Source organism: Podarcis bocagei (genome assembly GCF_964188305.1).
Source record: "Podarcis bocagei genome assembly, chromosome: 7".
Lineage (NCBI taxonomy): Eukaryota > Metazoa > Chordata > Lepidosauria > Squamata > Lacertidae > Podarcis > Podarcis bocagei.
Window position 1 is genome coordinate 47,789,811 of NC_138132.1, and position 20,910 is coordinate 47,810,720.

The 20,910-nt window shown below is 47.1% G+C and overlaps 1 long non-coding RNA gene across 2 annotated transcripts in view; it reads right to left on the reverse strand.

Annotated features, from left to right (window-relative positions):
* The window catches only part of LOC308591787, a 51,497-nt gene extending 30,936 nt beyond the window's left edge, over window positions 1–20,561 (reverse strand). The window contains exons 1-2 of one of the 2 annotated variants that reach the window (XR_014010258.1): window positions 20,538–20,561; window positions 16,527–16,639 (exon numbers count right to left, since the gene is read on the reverse strand). This is a non-coding gene — a long non-coding RNA (uncharacterized lncRNA). Of the gene's footprint in view, window positions 1–16,526; window positions 16,893–20,537 lie in introns of those variants that run through there. The other variant, XR_014010259.1, reaches the window with a different exon arrangement.
* Between the last annotated feature and the right edge of the window lie 349 nt (window positions 20,562–20,910).

The window sequence follows — 20,910 nt, forward strand, 5'->3', positions numbered from 1 at the left end:
AGGACGGAATTGTTCAGGCATCCACCTTCACCCTGAAATGATGGTGGTTCCAGGCCCGGCAGATCAGGGTTTTGTTTTTGCTTTCTGAATCTGTAGACTGAATTGACCTTTCTCTCAGGAAAGAATGTAAAGATCCATGTATGAATGTGATTGACATGGCAGGGCCAGCTTTTTCATTAGGCAGAGTAAGACAGCTGCCCCCCAAAAAACAGTTTTGGGTTTCCTGAAAGGATAGCAAATGGTCTCTTCCTTTATTTATTACTGTTAGATTTTTACTGCTAGGGAAATGGAGAGGCAGTTGTGTGATTTTCTGCACCAGACACAGCTGTTTATGTACCTTGAGTTGTGAGGCTTGAACTGATGGGGCAATTCCACCTCAGGGAGCAAAATGTCTTAGACCAGACTTGTGGAATGTGGCAGTCGGCTTTAAGTACCTGAGTACCACTAATACAGTAGTAATCAATAAATCTATGTATATATTTAAAACATGGAATTCCTGAAAAATGTCCCAGAGACACATCACGTGGAAATTTTCTTCTAAAGCAACTCTCCGTATGCATTGACTGGGTCATACCTGGGGCTGCCGTACATCTGGATTTTCCTGGACTTTACCGGTTTTCAAAGGCGGAATTGACGTCCAGGGGGTATTTCCAAAAGACTGGATCTTAGGCAAGTCAATTGAAAAATTGTGTTTTTTGGTGTGTGTGTTTTTGGGGGACTCAATAATTTTGGGGGTGTCCTTGTTTTTACTTTTTGAAATATGTTATACCCCTTTAACTAAACATCTTTTCTAGAGCACAAATATACCAGTCTGTTGATCCATGCTGCACTTCAAGATTGCCATATTCAATTTCTGTTGAAATACTGCCTTTTCCTTTGGTATTTGGCAAGCTTTTTTCATTCAGCCTTTGTCCCAGAGGCTTAGGTATTAAAACAGAATGGGCAATGCAATGTATGCATGTATGTCAACAGCAAGGAAGACTTACAGAGCTTTATAAATCATGTGGACTGCTAGCAAAGTCTTGATTTTAAAAAAGGGAGAACCATGATTGTAGTTCTATGGAGCTTTTGTTGTGTATCTCAGCTCAACATTATTTGCAGTTTGACTGTACAATGAACAAAGCTTGCTAGTGTGCAAGGAAGCTCACGTATACACTGAGACACAGTATTACTAAATGAGATAAGGTGTTTCTGCAAAACATTCACATTCATATTTTCAATTAGCTGTATTTTGAAAACTGGAAATGAGAAGCGGAGACCTATGAAATTTAATTGAAAGGACTCAATGCTATAGTCCATATGTAGCCTTTAGCTTACTTTTCTGCAGATGGTAACATGGGGGAAAATGGATGGCAGAAAGAGAGGAAATGGGGGAAAGGGAGAGGGAGGGAGAGGATGGGATGGGATGGGATAAAAAGTAAAAAGGGGTGGTGCCAACATCCTTTGGCTCTGCCTCCACCCATTTTGGGGTATAACCTCCTGATGTTGTGAATCAAATCTTAGATTTTCATAAAGCTGGTCCCAAACCATGTCATGTTCATGGGTTGTTGTTGTTGTTGTTTTTAGTAAATCAATACTGTTATTATGATCTAAGCCAAAGGATCATGAACAGTACCAAAGAAAGCATCCCTAACTTGTCAAGTGAGTGATTTTGACAGTGTAGTGCCCCCTTTGGGGGGACCAAACAAACACCATCCTTTCTTGAGGAATGTCGACATCAATTTACAAACTCAATTGACACAATCCATTCTTGGTAATCTAACTGGTCATGTGTCACTCCCATCCCATTGGCTGTATCTCCCATGGGACTGATTCAGGAAGCATTGTCCTCCCTTACAACTGCTTTCATGTGCCTTCAATGACATCACCATACACACACACATTTAATTGGCTACTTAATTGTCTTACCATCTATGATCCCTGCTTGACTGCAGTCAACTATGAGCTAATCCAGAAAGGGAAAAGAACAAACCCAAAGGAAAACATGTTGCGTAATAGCAACCAGGACAAGTCAAACAGAATCAAAATAAAGAAGGTCTTTGTTTCATAACACCAAAACTGTGTTGTTGTTTTTAACTTGCAATTTGAAACTGGAAAACATAATTGCAGTTCAGCTTTATGAGTTTCATCATTTCGTTTCATTTCATTTCATTTAATGTGCCTTTCCAGATTAAGCATGTTATTCTAAATCCTTAAAGTCACTATAAAGGACCATTACTCCACCACTGCTAATTAGCAGGATTCTAGGAAAGTTTTTTTTTACAGTTTAAACCAAACCTTACCTGGCCTTTCCTACTAATTCCTTATCAGCATTCTGTACATCCCAGGGCTGAGCTCATATTGATTTGTTCTACTTAAAGGAACCATGCCAATCAAATGTCCCAAAAGAATATGGTCGGTGTGTGTGGTGAAGAAAACCTAGTAAAATGAGAAAACTGTAATACAGGGCAAGAGAAATAGCCTCAGCATTTTAATCTCTCCTGTACAGTGGTATAATATCAGAGTGGTATAATACCTTAGCATTAAATGATAGATCTTCGTTAGGAAAACACCTACTCCCTGAAAGAGTGCTTGTAATACAATGTGCTGAAATTCTGCCTCTTTTCAGTGGTGGATCTTGGAGTCTCAAATTTCAGCAGTTTCCCGTGTGATGCCAAAATTCAGTGCCCCCACATCTCATGCCACATTCTAAATAATAATTGTGGTTTCCCCCTGCAGCGCTCCTAAGGCTCCATGCCCAGTGCCGCCAAACCGGTTGCATTCCCCTGCATCTGCCTCTGCTCCTTTAGACTTGCCAGCTGGCCCTGGAGATCCTGCCTGTACCTTGGAAAAATTTGACATATTTGTTATGGCTGTCTCACCAGTTCCTTCCCAAACCTTCTTTCCTACCTTCTGTGAACCCTCCTTTGCCAAGATAATCTCCTGGATGAAACACTGCATTGTTGTAGTCATAGAATGGGAGACATAGTGGCTTTGGCTACTTCTGACAATTAAGACATGAATCTCCTGGTTAACATCTTGTACCCCTTAATCCACCTTCCCAATTCAGAAGTCAATGAGAGATGTGTGAGCAACCTCTGCTTCAAAACTGGACATCCTCCTCGTACTCTGCCTTTTCATGCACCTATGGCCAAGGCTCAGCCCTGAGTGATTGGCTTATCTTGACAGGTAGGAACCCTAGGCTCAAATCAGGGGCCCTATAGATTCACCCACTGAGGGTTTTTTTGGGGGGAGGGCAGCTAATTCAGACCTATTTCTGCTTCTATGACAAAACTATAGAACCTGAAATGTCATCAGGAGGCAATTGCAGAGGCCAGGAACTCATCAGGTTTCATTCATAATGGTCTTATATGTTGCTATACCTTGGGGATTATGGGGGCTGTAATTCCCTTGACCCTTGGATGCGTCTGATATACTGCACATGCTTAGCAATATCCAAAACAATTGAGAAACCTAAGGACTTACATAAGAACATTAGAACAGCCCTGCTGGATGAGGCCAATGACAAAGCTGAAAATAGGCATCCATAGCTACAGAGGTCACCTGAGCCTCAAGTGACAAGGTTGGCACAAAGAGTACCTCCAAACAACGTACCTGCTCCTTCAGTATGAGTGCAACCCCATCCTTAGCTTCTCAGTACAAAAGCCACCCACCCACAAGGAATCTTGCCTTCCCAGGGTTCAGACACAGCATATCATTCCTCATCAGATACATTGTTCACGCATAGCAGCCACATCTTAGGCCTTCATTAAACTTCACCTTGCACTCATCCTGGCCAGATAGGACCCTGATGCCCCACCTCTGATAAGGAATGCAAAGTGTTAGAGGCACATGCTTCAGCCATGCTTCCAGGCCCCATCACATTCCCAAATATATCACTGTGAATTCAATAGAACTGATTCAAAATGGGTTCAGTTTTAACCTGAATTAATCCAATGTAAGATGCTCTCCAAGGAAACTGGAATAAGTACCCCCATTCCAAATCAGATAGTGGGCATCAGCCTACTGTTAGCTGTAATCTATTGACAAAACGCCAGAAATCTTTATACAAAAATGTTCTCCCTTTGTAGGAGCTTTTATTCTTTTGCATGAAAGTTGGGTGTTCCAGAAACTTGGACTCATATGTATGCCCTTCACGTTGTGTTTTTAAATAAAGTTCTTCAGAGTGACACGGTTGTACAGTCTGGAGTTTTGCCAGATGAAGCTTCATTGATCTTTTAGTCAACCTCTGTTTATTCAGCACCTGATATTCTGGACAGTTGTGAAGGAGAATAGAAAGAGCCATAAGCAGGGAAGTGGATTTATTTGTAGAACTGTCCTAACGGAGAAGTCTCAAGGGACACCAGAGTAAGAGATGAGTTTCCGACAGCAGGAGCAAAAATGGCTAAACCGTTTCCAGACATCTCCTCTGTGGACTCGAATGAATTTCTCAGTTTTCAAAAGGAGTACCTGATAGGCGTGTACACTGGTCACAACAATCCGATCTGTATCTCTAACTTTGGAAAGTGGCCAAGTCCTAAGGGTCAGATAGGGATGTCTGGAGAACTGCATTTGGCCCCTGAGTGTGATATTCCCAACCCCTGCAAAAGGGGGATTGTACATAGGGCCAGCCTACTCTTACTCAATACTATTGCACTGCCACATTCTGACTCATAGAATGTAGCACTGCAGAATTGGAAGGTACCCCAAAGGTACCTCATCTAATCCCCTGCAATGCAGGAATCACAGCTAAAGAATCCCTGTCAGATCCAACCTCTGCTTAAAAACCTCCCACCAAGGATAGTCCACCACCTTCCAAAGTAGTCCATTCCACTGCTGAACAGTTCAGCAGACTCTATAGCAGAATTCCCAGGGCAACCAGAATCACCCCCATTCCATTGGAGCAAAAGATTGCTGGAGTGGATCAGGGCCCTTTACTTGAAGAGGCACCTTTTAATAAAAGTGGAGCTTACAATTGAGACAGACCTGATATTCCTATATAAGGCTGCCTATTGCTCAAGAGTTCTTTTCAACAGAGGACAGCCCAGGGCTTCAAATGTCCCTGGTATAGCATATCTCTGGAGAAGTGTGGAAAGTTAAAAAGGCAGCCCTTGGGATCATAGTAGGAAATCAAGATGGCTGCTGCCTAGTCACTCAGTGCCAAGTGTTATAAAAAATAAAAAGGGGAATTGGTGGTGGGCACTGTTGGGGTGTGATACATCATTTTAAATTATATTGCAGAAGTAGATTTTAAAACCAACAACCATGTTTTTTAATTTGAATATCATATCTGCTTGAAGATGCACAAAGCCCCCCCCCCCCGTAGAATTTTCTTGTGAACAGGTCAGACCCAAGGGTCTTGTGTTTTCAGCTGGATCCTATTCCCTTGAAAGGAAGTTGGTTAAACAGGGAAGGCAATAATGTATGGTGTTTAAGCAACATCCCTTTGCACACCATCTCCATTCCTAGCAGGAAGTGGCTGCCAAGCTGCCCTCAAGCATAGCGCTGGAGCTGTGGTCTGTCAAACACAGCAGGCTCAGCATATTATGTCTCTAGTGGGCTGTGGTCCGAAGCAGATGATTAATCTGTCAGGTCTTACTGGAATGCTTAGGCAACCTGGCTGGCAAAGGCAGGAAGAAAGGTCAAAGCGTAAATTACACTTGCAGTGGGTTTAAAGCAGCCCCGTATATTAACCAAGCTATTCCCAAGTGAACACCTCCCTGCTTCCCTTGCACTTAACACTTTCCCTCTTATTTGATCACAAAAAAGTCTCTAATGGAGATGCAGCTTATTATTATGACTCAGCCTTTCTTTACTGTGCTTTTTTTTTGGCCTAGAGGATAGATAAATAGATGGGTAGATGATGGATAGAATCCAGTCAGTGTTAAGCATGTTTAAGTTCTACTGATTTCATTTAGAAATTTAAGTAGGTGGTGAAATTTTACCCCAAAGTATGAATGAGATCACTGAAACATCCGGTCCAATATTGTCTATCCTGACTGGCAGAAAATCTCCTGGATTTGTGACACTGGTCTTTCCTAGGAGTGCTGCCCGATCCTTTGAGCTAGAGCTTGAACTTGGAACCTTCTGCTTGTGAATTGTGTGTTTTGCATGTGAGCCACAACCAAGGCATGAGGAAGAATCTCAAGAGCCACAATTCTGAAGTGGAGCACTTCAACCAGTTTGTCCAGACTAGGGCTGGAGGAGAAATTTGATACAGGTCTCATTTAAACCCAAATCTCTCCAATGCACAATTTCCAAAATAATACGCAAAACAAAATTGGCACTTATCCAAATTTGACAAAGAATTTCGGAAACCAAACACTGTTTACAAAAATGCATATGTTAGGGGAAAGATTCGTGGTGCGATCTTGGCGCTAAGCTTCATTCTGAATGGTGCTCACCACAAATGTATAATTCCCAGAATGCTTTGCCATGTCATCTCATTACTATTTTCCAGAAGATTTCAGGACTTAAAAAAGTTTGCTGTACTTGCTGTTCTTGACACACACAAAAAGACGCAGTACCCACCAAGTGCTGCATTTTCTAGTGAAATTTCACTGCAGGTTCTCAGACCTGCAGTGTTTAAAACAGTCAAACAGAAATTACCATAATTTCAAGGCAAGGGGAGGGAGATAAAAACACTGATGACATTTTTTAAAAAATATATATATGAAAGAGCACGAAATGGTAAGAACAGTTTTGACTCAGCCTCATATTAATACACAACCTTACAAGACGGCGCTTCCTAGCACTTACTTTACAGGTTCTAATTACATTTCCATCTAAACTTCTCCTGAAAAGAATATCTCCTGTGTATCCGACTGTGGGATTTGCAATGCTAATGAAGTCAACACCTGGCACAGTGCACAGCTGACATGACTCCCATCTTCTCTCCCCACCACACATATTTTTGTTGTCTTCTTTTGGCAGATTTCAAATCTGTTGCTGTTTCATCTTAGTCTAAAACAGGAGCGGGGAACTTCAGGGCTGAAGGCCAAATGTAGCACCCCTGGCTTCTCTTACATGGCCTTCCGGATTCTCCCAAGGCCATGCACCTGCCCAAGTAACATCCCTCACCCTTCCTGCTTTTCTTGTGGCTTTTTGCACAGCTGTAATGTGTCACTGAACTCTGATAATGCCTCTTTCTCACTTGGAAGGGGGACGGGGGGTATGTCTTTCTGTGTGTGGAAACTAGCCCACTGAGTAAAAACCCCAACAAAGATGATTTGACGCATGTTACAGCACATAACCGTGCCTACTGAATTGTCATGAAAGCAGCGAGGGGGGGGCACCCTTGAGTAACCACCCAGCAGAGCTCTTCAAAGTGATTAATATGCTGTTGGCACCTATATTGGTTGGATAGGGTCTGGGACAACTCAGAAAACCTCTCTGAATTGCTTACTGGGCACTTTTGAGACAAAACTGTTTGTCTCCATTGTGAACTAGTTCAGGCAGCTCCGAGTGAGCTTTCTGCTTTGTGGGATCAGATTCCATTTTTGCAGCCTGGTGGCATGTACAAGGTGTTTGCAAGTATATGCCCAACAGCATGCTCTGTTGACCCTTGCCCTTCATGCCCGATAAAGGCTAGCTGGGGATATGACTCTGTGTGTTCAAAGTGTGGTGAACGGGGCGGTGCCTGCCCCCTTGATATTGCAGCCACTCGGGGGGGCACCCTGGACCCAACAGAATTTAACAAGTACTGCCCAGTTGAATTTATTCCACTTTGGGGTAAGATGCTTGACAAGATTGCGATGGAGTGCCTGCATGATTTAGCACTAAAGAGTGGGTTTTCTGGGGGAAGGCAAAACTGCTCAGATCAGACCTGTGCCTAGAAAGCACAAGACAAGCAGAAAATTGCTCAGACAAGTGGAAATGTGGATGAACCCTCACATCTAGAGACAGTTTCACAAGGTCTGGTCAATGGTTAAAGATGATGGGAATTATATTCCAAGAACAGCTGGAGGGCCACAGATTTCCCAACCCTACTTTATAGTCCCTCTTGATCAAAGCTATGCAATGGCCAATCTCTGGGTGGGCAGAGCAGCTCCAAAATCTTATTGCCCCGGGGGGGCCACTAGGGGGTGCATCGGAAGATGGCTGACAATAACATCTCTCCGACCCACACGAGGTAATTTGGAGGCTATGATGGGGGTAATTAGCCTGCTTACCCCCCCCCCCCAGGATGGTGGGGGGGGACTGCCCTTGCCTGCTGTGCCCTACACCACCCCCGAATTTGTGGGGGTGGGGGCACTAGGCACAAAGCCCTCCTGTGGGATTCTGGCACTCCTGGACGCCGTCCCTGATCCGTGCCACTAGCTGCAAGAACTTCAAAAGAAACAATTTGGATGAGGCTAATTGCACATATTTCAACAAAGAAGGGGGAGTAAAGACTGCTGACAGAAGAGATCTCTGATAAAACAAGACAAGAATAAATCATGAGAAGATACGTCAAGATACGGTATGGCAAATGACTGATGGGGGGGCTTTCCTTTCTTTCCTTGTGTGATCAAACAAGAATCCCCTCCCCTCACGAGTCATAAATGTCATTTTAAGGACTTAAGCTGTGGATTTAAGACTGTGTGGAGATAAACTTTCGAACCAAAGCATGTTTTAAGAAGAGCATGGAGTGTACAAGAGCTCTGGAATGACGCAGTTAAAATTGCCGTCGCCATATTGGGAAGTTCTGTCGGAGGTTTTGAATCTGGGAGGAGAAATAGAGCTGCTTTTATACTGTGGGTGAAACTCCTCAGAGGGACTCAAGAGCGACAGTTTTGCGAGATAATGATGGAAAGAGCGATGTTATCTATGAAGGTGATGATATATGAAAACCATCTCGATTTGAGGATTGGAAGAACGGAAAAATTCACACAGGATTAATATTAGTGTTTATCGGCTTAAGGAGACTATCAGAAGAGATCATAAAGAAAAAAGAGAAAATATATGAACAAGATGTGATGTGGAAACAGCAAGATAAGACTGGATAGAATTATGAACTCTGTTTGGACTGATTTGGTCTGATTTGGACATTAATGCAGTAGCAATTCGGATCCTGAAATAGGGGTCCCCCCAACAAAATTTAAAATTCGGCTTTGCAATTCGGAACTTATGTGATGTGATTTAATTTGATTTGATTGGTCAGTTAATAAAAAATATTTTTTAAAAAATCTTATTGCCCCAGACCCATGGGTTTCCAGTTTAAGCCCCATTTGGAGGACAATTTCAATTCTGTTCACAGTTCATAGAATCATAGGGTTGGAAGGGACTCTGAGGGTCATCTAGTCCAACCCCCTGCAATGCAAGGATCTCAAAACACCGTTACCCATCCAATTTGAAACCATAGTGGACCCTGCTTAGCTTTGCAACTGTACTAGCAGTTTTATTGCCGCACCACTTAATTCCCACTTTCCAAAGCAATATACCGTATTTTTTGTCCCATAGGATGCTCCGTCCCATAGGACGCACCTAGTTTTTTGGGGGGGAAATAAAGGGGGGGAAATTCCCTTTATTTCCCCCCCCAAAAAAAGCAGGTCGGGGAAACAGAACCAGGTCGAGGAACAGCAGGATGGTGGCGCTGCGCCTCCCTGCTGTCCCCCGAGCTTGTGGGGCTGGCCGATGTCAGCCCCGCGCGAGGGGCGCTCTGCATCAGGGCGCCCCCCCTGCGGGGTGGCAGGCTGCTATCTGCAGCGTGGGGAGCCCTGCGGGGAACTCCTGCAAGGCTCCCCACGCTGCGGGTGTCTGCCCGGCGCAGGGGGCGCTCTGCTTCAGGGCGCCCCTGGCGCTGGGCAGCAGGCTGCTATCCGCAGCGTGGGTAGCCTTGCGGGGAACTCCTGCAAGGCTCCCCACGCTGCGGATGTCTGCCTGGCGTGGGGGGCGCTCTGCTTCAGGGCGCCCCTCGCGCTGGGCGGCAGGCTGCTATCCGCAGCGTGGGGAGCCTTGCGGGGAACTCCTGCAAGGTTCCCCACGCTGCGGATGTCTGCCTGGCGCGGGGGGCGCTCTGCATCAGGGCGCCCCCCCCTGCGGGGCGGCAGGCTGCTATCTGCAGCATGGGGAGCCCTGCAGGGAACTCCTGCAAGGCTCCCCACGCTGCGGATGTCTGCCTGGCACGGGGCGCTCTGCTTCAGGGCGCCCCTCGCGCTGGGCAGCAGGCTGCTATCCGCAGCCTAGACATCCCTGCCGGACCTCCCGTAGGGCTGCCTAGGCTGCGGATGTGTTCCTGAAGCCTGGAGAGCGAGAGGGGTCGGTGCGCACCGACCCCTATCGCTCTCCAAGCTTCAGCAAAAGCCCGCATTCACCCCATAGGACGCACCCAGATTTCCCCTTCATTTTTGGAGGGGGAAAAGTGCGTCCTATAGGACGAAAAACAGCCACCTTTCAACATTTTTACTTCTCTGAATTTTGAAATGCAGTTTGCCTGCCAAGGGATGTACAAAAGATGCACATGCAAAGGTGAAGTGTGAATACAAATGCATGAATTAGCAAAAATAACACGTAAAATGCATTGTATTAGGGAACTTGCTTTGCAAAAATGTTAGAAAAATTGAATGCATTTTTATGGAGTATTTTTTTTTGTAAAGGAAGGAAGGGGGAAAAGTACTTGCAAACTGATGTAGAAATGTGGGGAACTGAAGACTGAAAAAAATGAGAGAAACAAAAACTGATATAGTCACCTCCTCACAATGTCAGGTCATGATCATACCAATTTCAGGATTTCCCCTGCCTTCTAACACATTTAAGAATTGGGGCCAAAGTCTTTCAGGTACAGCCATTTATGTTACAGGAGGGTATGGCTCTTCTGAAATTAGCCACAGGTCCATTGCCTGAAATATACTTTTTGGAACTAGATGATTCAAGCCAAAAAAACATCAGAAAGCGAAGTCAAGATCTATTTTAGACCTGAAGTATTGGAAGAGAGTGAGTCATAAATGTTGGGAAAATGCATGAGATAATAATTGTAAATTGTTTTGATATATCATGGTTGGTGGGCAGAACCATCAAAACAAGACGTATTGTCACAAATGTGTTATTAAGAATGTGAGGGAGAACCTAGAATTTTCTTTAAGAGCCATTAGAAAATCTCCAACAATGTTGAAGCTGGGGTTTTTGAAATACCACCATCCATCTTTCCTAATTATTTGCTCTCTTTGCATGTCACTTTCCCCATCTGTTAGTATTTCACATCTAAGCAGATAAAAATATTCTCTACATGTTATGTATGCAAAACTGAGAATATGATTTAGATCTCCCAGAAAACTGTTAAGGAATCCCCCTACCTCCATTTTATTTATTTTTTTAGGAGGGGGGCACTTCCTTCTTGTTAAATAGTGGGTTGACATAGCAGCCGGCACAGCGATTTCTTCAAGTAGCTCTTTATTAAGATAAGCTGGAATAGAACTAACTGCGAACAGCTCAGCCGGCCTGTATTTATAGGCAGCCGGCTGTCAACATTGTAACCACAACAGCCCAGAGTTCCCGCCTAAACTAACTGCCGCGGACCTGAGTGAAAACTATCTACAGACCTGAGTGAAAACTATATACAGTATCCCCCTGTTGGCCCAGGGTGAAACTACACTACATAACACCCCTCCCCACCGAGATAAGGCGTTAGTTACAATCGTAATGGTTTCCTTATATACAGCACTACGCGTAATGGTTCAATTAGGCACAAAAGCATATCGGTTACATTTCCCATACTTAGACCAACAGTGATACCTGTCCAACAACGTAGTCCTTTAAATGAGTTGGGCGCTTGGAAACTCTGCCAGACCGCCGGGGACTGGTAGCCAAGTCCGGAGGGCCACACAGTTCTCGCTGAGGCTGTGGTGCGACCCTAGGTGGCGTTGGAACCAACTCCCCTGGATCCGCTGCTGTGGGTGGAGCCTCCGCAAGTGGAGTGGTCTGAGCAGTTTGCGAGGGAGGTGTAGGTGGGGCCTCGCCATCTGTACGTGTCTCTTCTGGAGCCGCAAGCGCAGTTGGGGGCACCTCGGTAGTGTCTAAGTCGCCAACCCTGCGCCTAAGCTGGTCTATGTGCCGTCGCCACAAACGTCCGTCTTCGAGTGCCACCTGGTACGAGCGAGGTCCAGTGACTCCCACTACTGTGGCTGGCACCCAAGGGATATCCCCCACATAGTTCCGGGCAAAGACCTGGTTTCCTGGGACAAATGACCGTGGTGCGTTGGCACAGCCTGGGGGTTCAGCCACGGCAAAGTCTGGGTGTAGCCGGTCGAGCGGTGACCTGAGGCGGCGGCCCATAAGCAGTTCAGCAGGACTCCTCCCTGTGGCCGCATGAGGAGTGATGTGTTGCACGAACAAGTATTCGGCGACCCGCTCATGCCAGTCTCCCCGGTCCAGGCGCGCTAGTGCCTCTTTTGTCGAGCGCACCATTCTTTCCGCTTGCCCGTTGCTGGATGGATGAAAAGGTGCCGTTAGGGCATGGCGGATGCCCAGTCCCAAAAGATACCGTTCAAACGTGCCTGACGTGAACTGCGGTCCGTTGTCAGAGACAAGGACATCAGGACACCCATGCGTTGCAAACAGGCCTCGCAGCACCCGGATGACAGCTTCGGTAGTGGTGGAGGGCATCAGGGCGACCTCCAGCCATTTGGAATAGGCGTCCACCACTACCATAAAGGTCCGGCCGTGAAAGGGGCCAGCCAGATCGATGTGCACCCTCGACCAGGGTGTCTTTGGCGTCTCCCAGGTGTGTCCCTTAGCTGCCGGTGGTGCAGGCCTCGACTCTTGGCACGCTTGACAGGCGGACACCCAGGCAGTGATGGCATCGTCCATATTAGGCCACCAAACGTAACACCGAGCCAACGCCTTCATTTTGACAATTCCCAGGTGGCCAACGTGCAGAGCCTCCAGGACGCGCTGACGGAGTCCCTGGGGAATCACGACGCGGTCTCCCCACAGCAGACAGCCGCGATGAGCTGAGAGTTCATGTTGTCTGGTTGCGAAGGGCTGGAACTCCGATGCAAAAGGCCCTTGTGGCCACCCCCTCCACACCCAGTTGAGCACCCGGCTGATGGTGCGATCCTGGGCAGACGCGGAGGCCACAGTGGCAGCCGATACAGGTGCTGCCGGAAGATCCTCAATCAGAAGGAGCGATGAAGCTGGAGCCGGGTCTTCCACAAATGCTGGAAGAGGGCAACGGCTGAGGGCGTCGGCATGGCCCATCGATTTTCCCGGGCGATGGATGAGCCGGTAGTGGTAGGCAGCCAGGAAAACAGTCCATCGCAGCATGCGTGGTGAGAGGACCGGTGGAGTTGGACGATCACCGGCGAGGAGGCCCAGGAGTGACTTGTGGTCAGTGATGAGGTCAAAAGTCCTGCCATAGAGGTATTCATGGAACCTCTTCACTCCAGCCACAAGTGCCAATGCCTCCTTGTCGAGCTGGCTGTAATTCCGTTCCGTCGGAGATAGTGTCCTGGAAAAGTAGGCGAGCGGTGCTTCTCTTCCATCTGGAAAACGGTGACTAAGGACAGCACCGATGCCAAAAGGTGAGGCGTCGCAGGCAAGGACCAGCGGCCTGGATTCACTGTACTGTACCAGCACACTGTCTGAAGAAAGGAGAGCCTTGACCGCGTTGAAGGCCGCCGTCTCTCGATGACCCCAGGCCCAAGGCGTCTTAGTGCTAAGGAGTCGGTGAAGAGGCTCAGCCACTGTGGCTTTGTGGGGCAGGAACATGTTATAAAAGTTCAGCAGCCCCAGGAATGCCTGCAACTCCGTTTTGTCCTTTGGGGTGGGGGCCTGCTGGATAGCGCGGATCTTGGATGTGGTTGGATGAAGGCCGGAGGCATCGATAAGATAGCCCAGGAACTCTACCTGTGGAACAGCAATCAGGCACTTCTCCCTCTTTACCTTGAGCCCGGCCTCCTGGAACCTGGTCAGCACGGCACGGAGGCGCTCGAACAGCTGCTGGTGTGAGTCTGCAGACACCAAGACGTCATCAAAATATGGTACCACGCCCGGAAGCCCTTGCAGGAGACGCTCCATAAGGCTTTGGAAGATGCCAGGAGCCACACTCACCCCGAACTGCAACCGGCGGCAACGGAATGCCCCCCGGTGGGTGACGATCGTCTGGGCTTCAGCAGTGGCATCATCGACTGGCAGTTGTTGATAGGCTTGGGCAAGGTCCAGCTTAGCGAAGACCTTACCCTCACCCAGGGAATGCAGCAGGTGTTGGACAACAGGAACCGGATAAGCGTGCTGCTGAAGTGCCTTGTTGATTGTGCACTTGTAGTCAGCGCAGATTCTCACCGACCCATCTGGCTTGACAGGCGTGACGATGGGGGTTTCCCACTTTGCGTGGTCAACGGGCTCCAAAACTCCTTGGGCGATCAGTTTGTCCAGTTGTTCGTCCACCTTAGCCTTGAGAGCAAAGGGAACCCGGCGTGGCTTAAGCTTGATGGGGGCGACTTGTGGATCAAGGCTAAAGGAGATGGGCGTACCAGTATATTGTCCCAAGGTGCCGTCAAAAACCTCGGCAAAGTCTTTGACCAGACCCTCAGTCTCTGCGTTAGAGATGCAGTTGATGCCGGTGACTTCCAGGCCGAGGGCATCAAACCAGTCTAGCCCTAGGAGGCTTGGCCGCTGACCTTCGACCACCACCAACCGGAGCAGGCCCGAAAAATCCTTGAAGGCGATCCGGAACCGGCCAACGCCAACCACGGGAATGTCGTTTCCCTGGTAGTCTCTCAGGTGTACGCGGTGAGAGTCGAGTTGCCTTTTGGATACTCTGGGTACCAGTCTTTTGATGGTGCTCCATGACACGACGGACAGGGCAGACCCGGTGTCGATCTCCATGTCACATGGAGCTCCTTCAATGAGCACCGTGACGTTCAGCTTGCGTCGCGTAGACGAGTCGGTTTGGCCAATCGTGGTTCCAGACGGGCAGCGGCAGTTGGTGAGAGCGAAACAACTTTCCTTGGCGGACTGGAGTGAAGACTTGAACTTGCGAGTCGATGAAGGGGGGGTGTCAGACGGAGCCGATCGGCAGACCTTAGCGATGTGGCCCCTTCTGGAACACCTCCTACAGATGGCGTCTCTGAATCGACACTTGGCACGGGAATGGTCGCCTCCGCAGCCAGCACATTCCGGTTGGCCCTTGGACTTCTGTTGGAGCTTCCGGCGCTCCCACTTTGTCTGGTGCACGTCATCGTCTTCACTGGAGGATGCCTCATCACTGCTGGCCTCTTCATGATGCACCGGAACTGGCCCCCTAGCAAGACGCGGGCTGCTGGACTTGCGGATCTCCTGGGCGGAGCGTTCAGCAGCTTCTGAGGCCACAGCCTCCTCAATGGCTTTCTGTAGCGTGAGGTCTGGCTTGGCTAGGAGACGCCGTTGCAGATGGATGTCCCGGACTCCGCAGACGATTCGATCCATCAGGGCATCGTCTAAGTCTCGGAACTCACAGTGCATTGCAGCCTGTCGCAGGGCGGTGGCGTAGTTGTTGATTGACTCCCCCTCTGCCTGGTTCCGGTGGTAGAACGCATGGCGGGCAGCAATCTTGGACGGCTTTGGTGCGTAGTGGTTGCGGAGCTTCTCTTGGATCGTGTCCCATGGTGTTGCCTGGACTGCTTCAGGCGCAACCAATGCTCGGGCCGTCTCAAATACCTCAGGCCCACAGAGGCTGAGAAATAGGCCCCACTTCCGATCCACTGATACTGCTGTCAGCTCGTTGGCTTGGAGGTAGCAGTCGAACCGAGCGAGGTAGGAGTCCCATGACTCAGAGGCTGGCGCAAACGGCGGTAAAGGCACAAGTGAAGCCATGATTCCGATGCCGGCGTGAAGGGCGATGGATGGAACACAGTGCTCTAGCCAGAACAGTCAGCTCTGAATTGGTTCTGCCCAGTGATTTCGCTCAGTGATTTCGCTCAGTGATTTCGCTCTGTGATTCAGCTCAGTTCAGAGGCTGGCCGCATCTGGCTGTGCTCTGATGTCCATCTATCCCACCTTCATCGCCAGTGTTAAATAGTGGGTTGACATAGCAGCCGGCACAGCGATTTCTTCAAGTAGCTCTTTATTAAGATAAGCTGGAATAGAACTAACTGCGAACAGCTCAGCCGGCCTGTATTTATAGGCAGCCGGCTGTCAACATTGTAACCACAACAGCCCAGAGTTCCCGCCTAAACTAACTGCCGCGGACCTGAGTGAAAACTATCTACAGACCTGAGTGAAAACTATATACAGTATCCCCCTGTTGGCCCAGGGTGAAACTACACTACATAACACCTCTCAAACACCTTTTTGGATTCGAAGAGTAGAACAATGAATTTTATAAGCTCAAAGGCTCTCATTGGGGTGTATGGGGAGCTAGGGGAGGGGTAGTACCTCTGACGGGGGACATGTCAGGCCCCTTCTGGGGTAGTAATAATAATAATTTATTATTTGTACCCTGCCCATCTGGCTGGGCTTCCCCAGCCACTCCAACAAAATATTAAAATACAGTAATGCATCAAACATTAAAAGCTTCCCTAAACAGGGCTGCCTCAGATGTCTTCATCTAGTTCATCCAACTTTTTCCCCACCCTGCATTCAGCTCTCACCTGTGGCTTTTAGAGGCTGTCAGCGTGCGACAGCGACCACACCCTGGGAATGGTTCTGACTACACCAGGTGAGGGCAGCAGATTGTGGCATTTGCCCATTCTTTTGAAAATGTCTGTACAGGGGGAAAGAAAGAGTTAATAGGCAGACCAATAGAAAAGCCAGAGGCAGAGCCCACCTGTTTATAAAAGGGCTTAGCCCGGAGGTTGGTTGGTTGGTTTGGAAAAGGGAGTTGGGAAAGCAGTTGGCAGACAGATGGAAATAGAGAGACAGTTAGTGCAGTTGGTTCTTGTGTGAGGGGAGGTAGAAGAGTTAGAGACAGAATAAAATAAGACTAAGAGGGTAAAGGGTAACAGCGTTTCGAATGCATTAAAGTTTATTTGTGTTTGCAGTAAACTACAATCTTCATTGTTAACTTAAGAACCTGACTGAGACTAACTGGGGAGCACCTGGTTGGTGGCAGCGGATTAGTGGTGTACAGGTCTATAGTCCGTGAGACGACCGGGGGCTCCATACGAACGCCACACAGATGAATCGCAATCCCTCAGAGAAGACAGGCTCCAGTGGATTGAGCAGACAGACCAACAGTGGATCCAGTGCTCAAGAAGGCGGTTTCTGCATGTGTCATAGGAAGAAGTGATGGGCAGATGGGGCTCATCAACCTGGGGAGAAAAAATATCCCGCCTTGCAAGACATTTTGCGGAGAAGAAAAAGCCAAGGAGTAAACCCTACACAAATGCAGAGTTGAGTCCCCAAGATAGTGGAATGGTGTTGTGGTGCTCATCTTGCTTTTCATGCCAAGGGAGCTAGCATGGCTAGCATGACTAAACTGCTTCTAGTGCAATGGAGCCAGAGCACATGGAAATGCCGTTTACCTTCCCGCCGCAGCGGTATCTATTTATATACCGTATTTTTTGCTCTATAAGACTCACTTTTTCCCTCCTAAAAAGTAAGGGGAAATGTGTGTGCGTCTTATAGAGCGAATGCAGGCTACGCAGCTATCCCAGAAGCCAGAACAGCAGGAGGGATTGCTGCTTTCACTGTGCAGCGATCCCTCTTGCTGTTCTGGCTTCTGAGATTCAGAATATATTTTTCCTTGTTTTCCTCCTCCAAAAACTAGGTGCATCTTGTGGTCTGGTGCGTCTTATAGAGCGAAAAATACGGTACTTGCACTAGTGTGCTTTCGAACTGCTAGGTTGTCACAAGCTGGGACAGAGCAACGGGAGCTTACCCCGTCATGGCAATTTGAATTGCCAACCTTCTGACTGGCAAGCTCAAGGGGCTCAGTGGTTTAGACCAGAGCGCCACCCTGCGTGCCTCCTTCTGACAACTCCTGCAGCCAAGCTGGTGCCAAACGTATTGCTCTGTTTTCATTTGCAGCACAACTCAGCCAGCCCGAGGGAGGGGTCTTGTCATCTGGGCAGCCTAAAACCTCCATACACACTGCCCAGCCTTGTGCCCAAGAGAGGTCACTGCAAACACAACGGTTTGACTTCACCTCCAAAGATGCACTCCATTGTCTTTTAAGCCAGACGGATGCCAACAACAGAGCTCTCACCTTGATTGTTTCATGAAAAACATTGTTTTATCTTTTTGACCATGTTATGTTTTTCCTTTGTGTCAAAGATAAAGGAAAGCTAGGGATTTAGTATATGAATAATTTTCTTTCTTTCTTTTTAAACTTCCTTTCCTTTACCCACAGGTTTCAGTGAGAGTCCTGCCGCTTTTATTTCCCCCCCCCCACATTTGATTAAGAAATAAATATGATGTGCTGCCTTTTGTAGTTGAGTGAAGAGCTTTTGAAATGTGGAACCTTGCTGATGCTTAAGGAAATGAAAGTTGTGTAAGGATCGTAAGAGAGGTTTGATTTCAAAACGTAATGAGAGAAGAAAAGCACCTTGCAGGTTGAACTGACAGATGAATTAGCTCTTTAGGAGTCTCATTTTGAAGGTTTGATCAAAGTGATTTGGACCACAAAGTTATGCAGTATGCTGGCTGTCGAGGCAAGTGCAGTGATCCATGCAAGCAGAGGCTTCCCCACTCTCTTCAGTGTTGCGAAATGAGTTGGGAATATTTTCTGGTTGCTAGAGGGATGTTTTCAAATTTCTTCTCCAAAATTTCCACCCAGATTTTGAGGCTCCAAATTACCTAGTCTTGTTTTCAAATTGGAATGGATGCATTATTTATTAATTATGGTTCTTACACACATTTGGATGTGGGTGGCGCTGTGGGTTAAACCACAGAACCTAGGACCTGCCTATCAGAAGGTCAGCAGTTCAAATCCCCATGACAGGGTGAGCTCCCGTTGCTCGGTCCCTGCTCCTGTCAACCTAGCAGTTCGGAAGCACACCAGTTCAAGTAGATAGATAGATACTGCTGTGGCAGGAAAGTAAATGGCATTTCTGTGCGCTTTGGTTTCCATCACAGTGTTCTGTTGCACCAGAAGCGGTTTAGTCATGCTGGCCACATGACCCAGAAAGCTGTCTGTGGACAAATGGTGGCTCTCTTGGTCTGGAACAAGATGGACGCCGCAACCCCATTACTGGACTTAACTGTCCAGGGGTCCTTTACCTAATTCAGAACTAGAAATGGTTTTAAACAAACAAAGAAAATGACTTTACACGAGGGAAATGATAATTTTCCTTTAAAAACAGGAGCCAAGCAACACGCCCAAAATGCTGTTAATTAGGCACAGCAGCAGCAACAAGAGCAACCAGCCACAACAACCAGCCACAATGGCCAGCATAAAACACTTCCACAACAGCAACCATCACCAACAACAACACATCTTCATGTCAGATCTATTTTGGCCCTTATTTGGAATGAATTTGCATATCATGTTTAACCTTGGACTTGACACAATTCAACTTTGGACATACGAAATTCAGGAAAAGAGACAGAGAAGTTGGACTATCTGATCGAACTGGAGCCAAACCTAAGTCTTAAGCCTGTTGGGATTTGTCTGGTTCTTTACTGGGAGGAAAATGTGAATAAAGGTTATATTGTAGTAGAAGGGAAAAATCTTGAGCTGTTTTTACTTAAAATGTGTACATTTAGCAAGACAAGGCAGACATATAAACAGTGTGCTCCTGCATCCTAAATGTCTAGACAGTGCAGAAAATGTTAATAATTGGAGAAATGTTTTAATGGGCCTTTTCCCTCCTAAGGAGAACATAACATGTCAGGGTTGAAAGTGCCAGCATTGCAACTATCGTATTACTTGAACTTGATGCAAGTGATTTCCTATCCAAGTCTTGAAATATAAGTCCTGAAGTTATAAGGGAATAAGCTTCCAAAAATCTCTCAAGTTATGGTTAGCAAGACCTCTGAGTTAAACAACTGAGAGGTGTGAAATCCATGCATCCTTTTAGTTTTGCACTGTTTTTCTACACGACATACATTTTAAAATACAGTGATACCTCGGGGTACAAATTTAATTCGTTCCAGAGGTCCTTTCTTAACCCGAAACCGTTCTTAACCTGAGGCACGCTTTCACTAATGGGGCCTCCTGCTGCTGCCGCGCCGCTGGAACGTGATTTCCGTTCTCATCCTGGTTCAAAGTTCACAACCCATAGCAACTACTTCCGGGTTAGCACAGTTTGTAACCCGAAGCATTTGTGACCTGAAGTGTTTGTAACCCGAGGTACCACTGTAGTCACTTTTTTGCATTTCGTGCCAAGCTGCCTTTACAACAGGGGTGGGAAACCTTTGCATTCCAAGGGTTGCATTCCTTCGCTGGGAGCCATATGGCCAAAAAGTAGGTAGAGGAATGGAAGTGACTTACCTTTTCCCAGTTGGATACATTTATTATTTTAAAGCTGAACAAAAGTATACTTAGTTTTTCATTTATGATATGAAATCTTTGTTCCTTTTAATTTGATCAGAGATTGAACATTAAACCCATTACTGCAATGCAGCAAGATTACCAAGCTGCTGCTTGATAGCCCAGAGAACCTAAACTCATTACAGTTTTCCTTAGCTTACATATTGTTAGGGACTTTCATAATACATACCAGGATACCTTATCCTTGGGGTCCCTTCCAATTCAACAATACTGTGATTCTGTGAACATGAAGAGATGTGCTCATAAAACCCAGTCTTTGCCTCACCAATCAAGCTATCTGGAAATTTCCACTTTCTTTGTCTAGTTGGTTGGTTTCAGGTACATATTCTAAAAAACAAAAGATGTCCCAGAGGGAGGGTTGCATGAAGCATTTCCTTATTTCACCCTTCTGAAGTACATTCCAAGAGAACTTACCTCAGAGGATGAATTCCCCTGTTCTATCTCTTCCAGCCCAACAAGCTCTACCTCTCTTGGGGTATGTGTGAAAAGCAACCCTTCCAGCTCTCCCCCAAATCTCAAATGGCACTTTGGCTCCCAAGTCC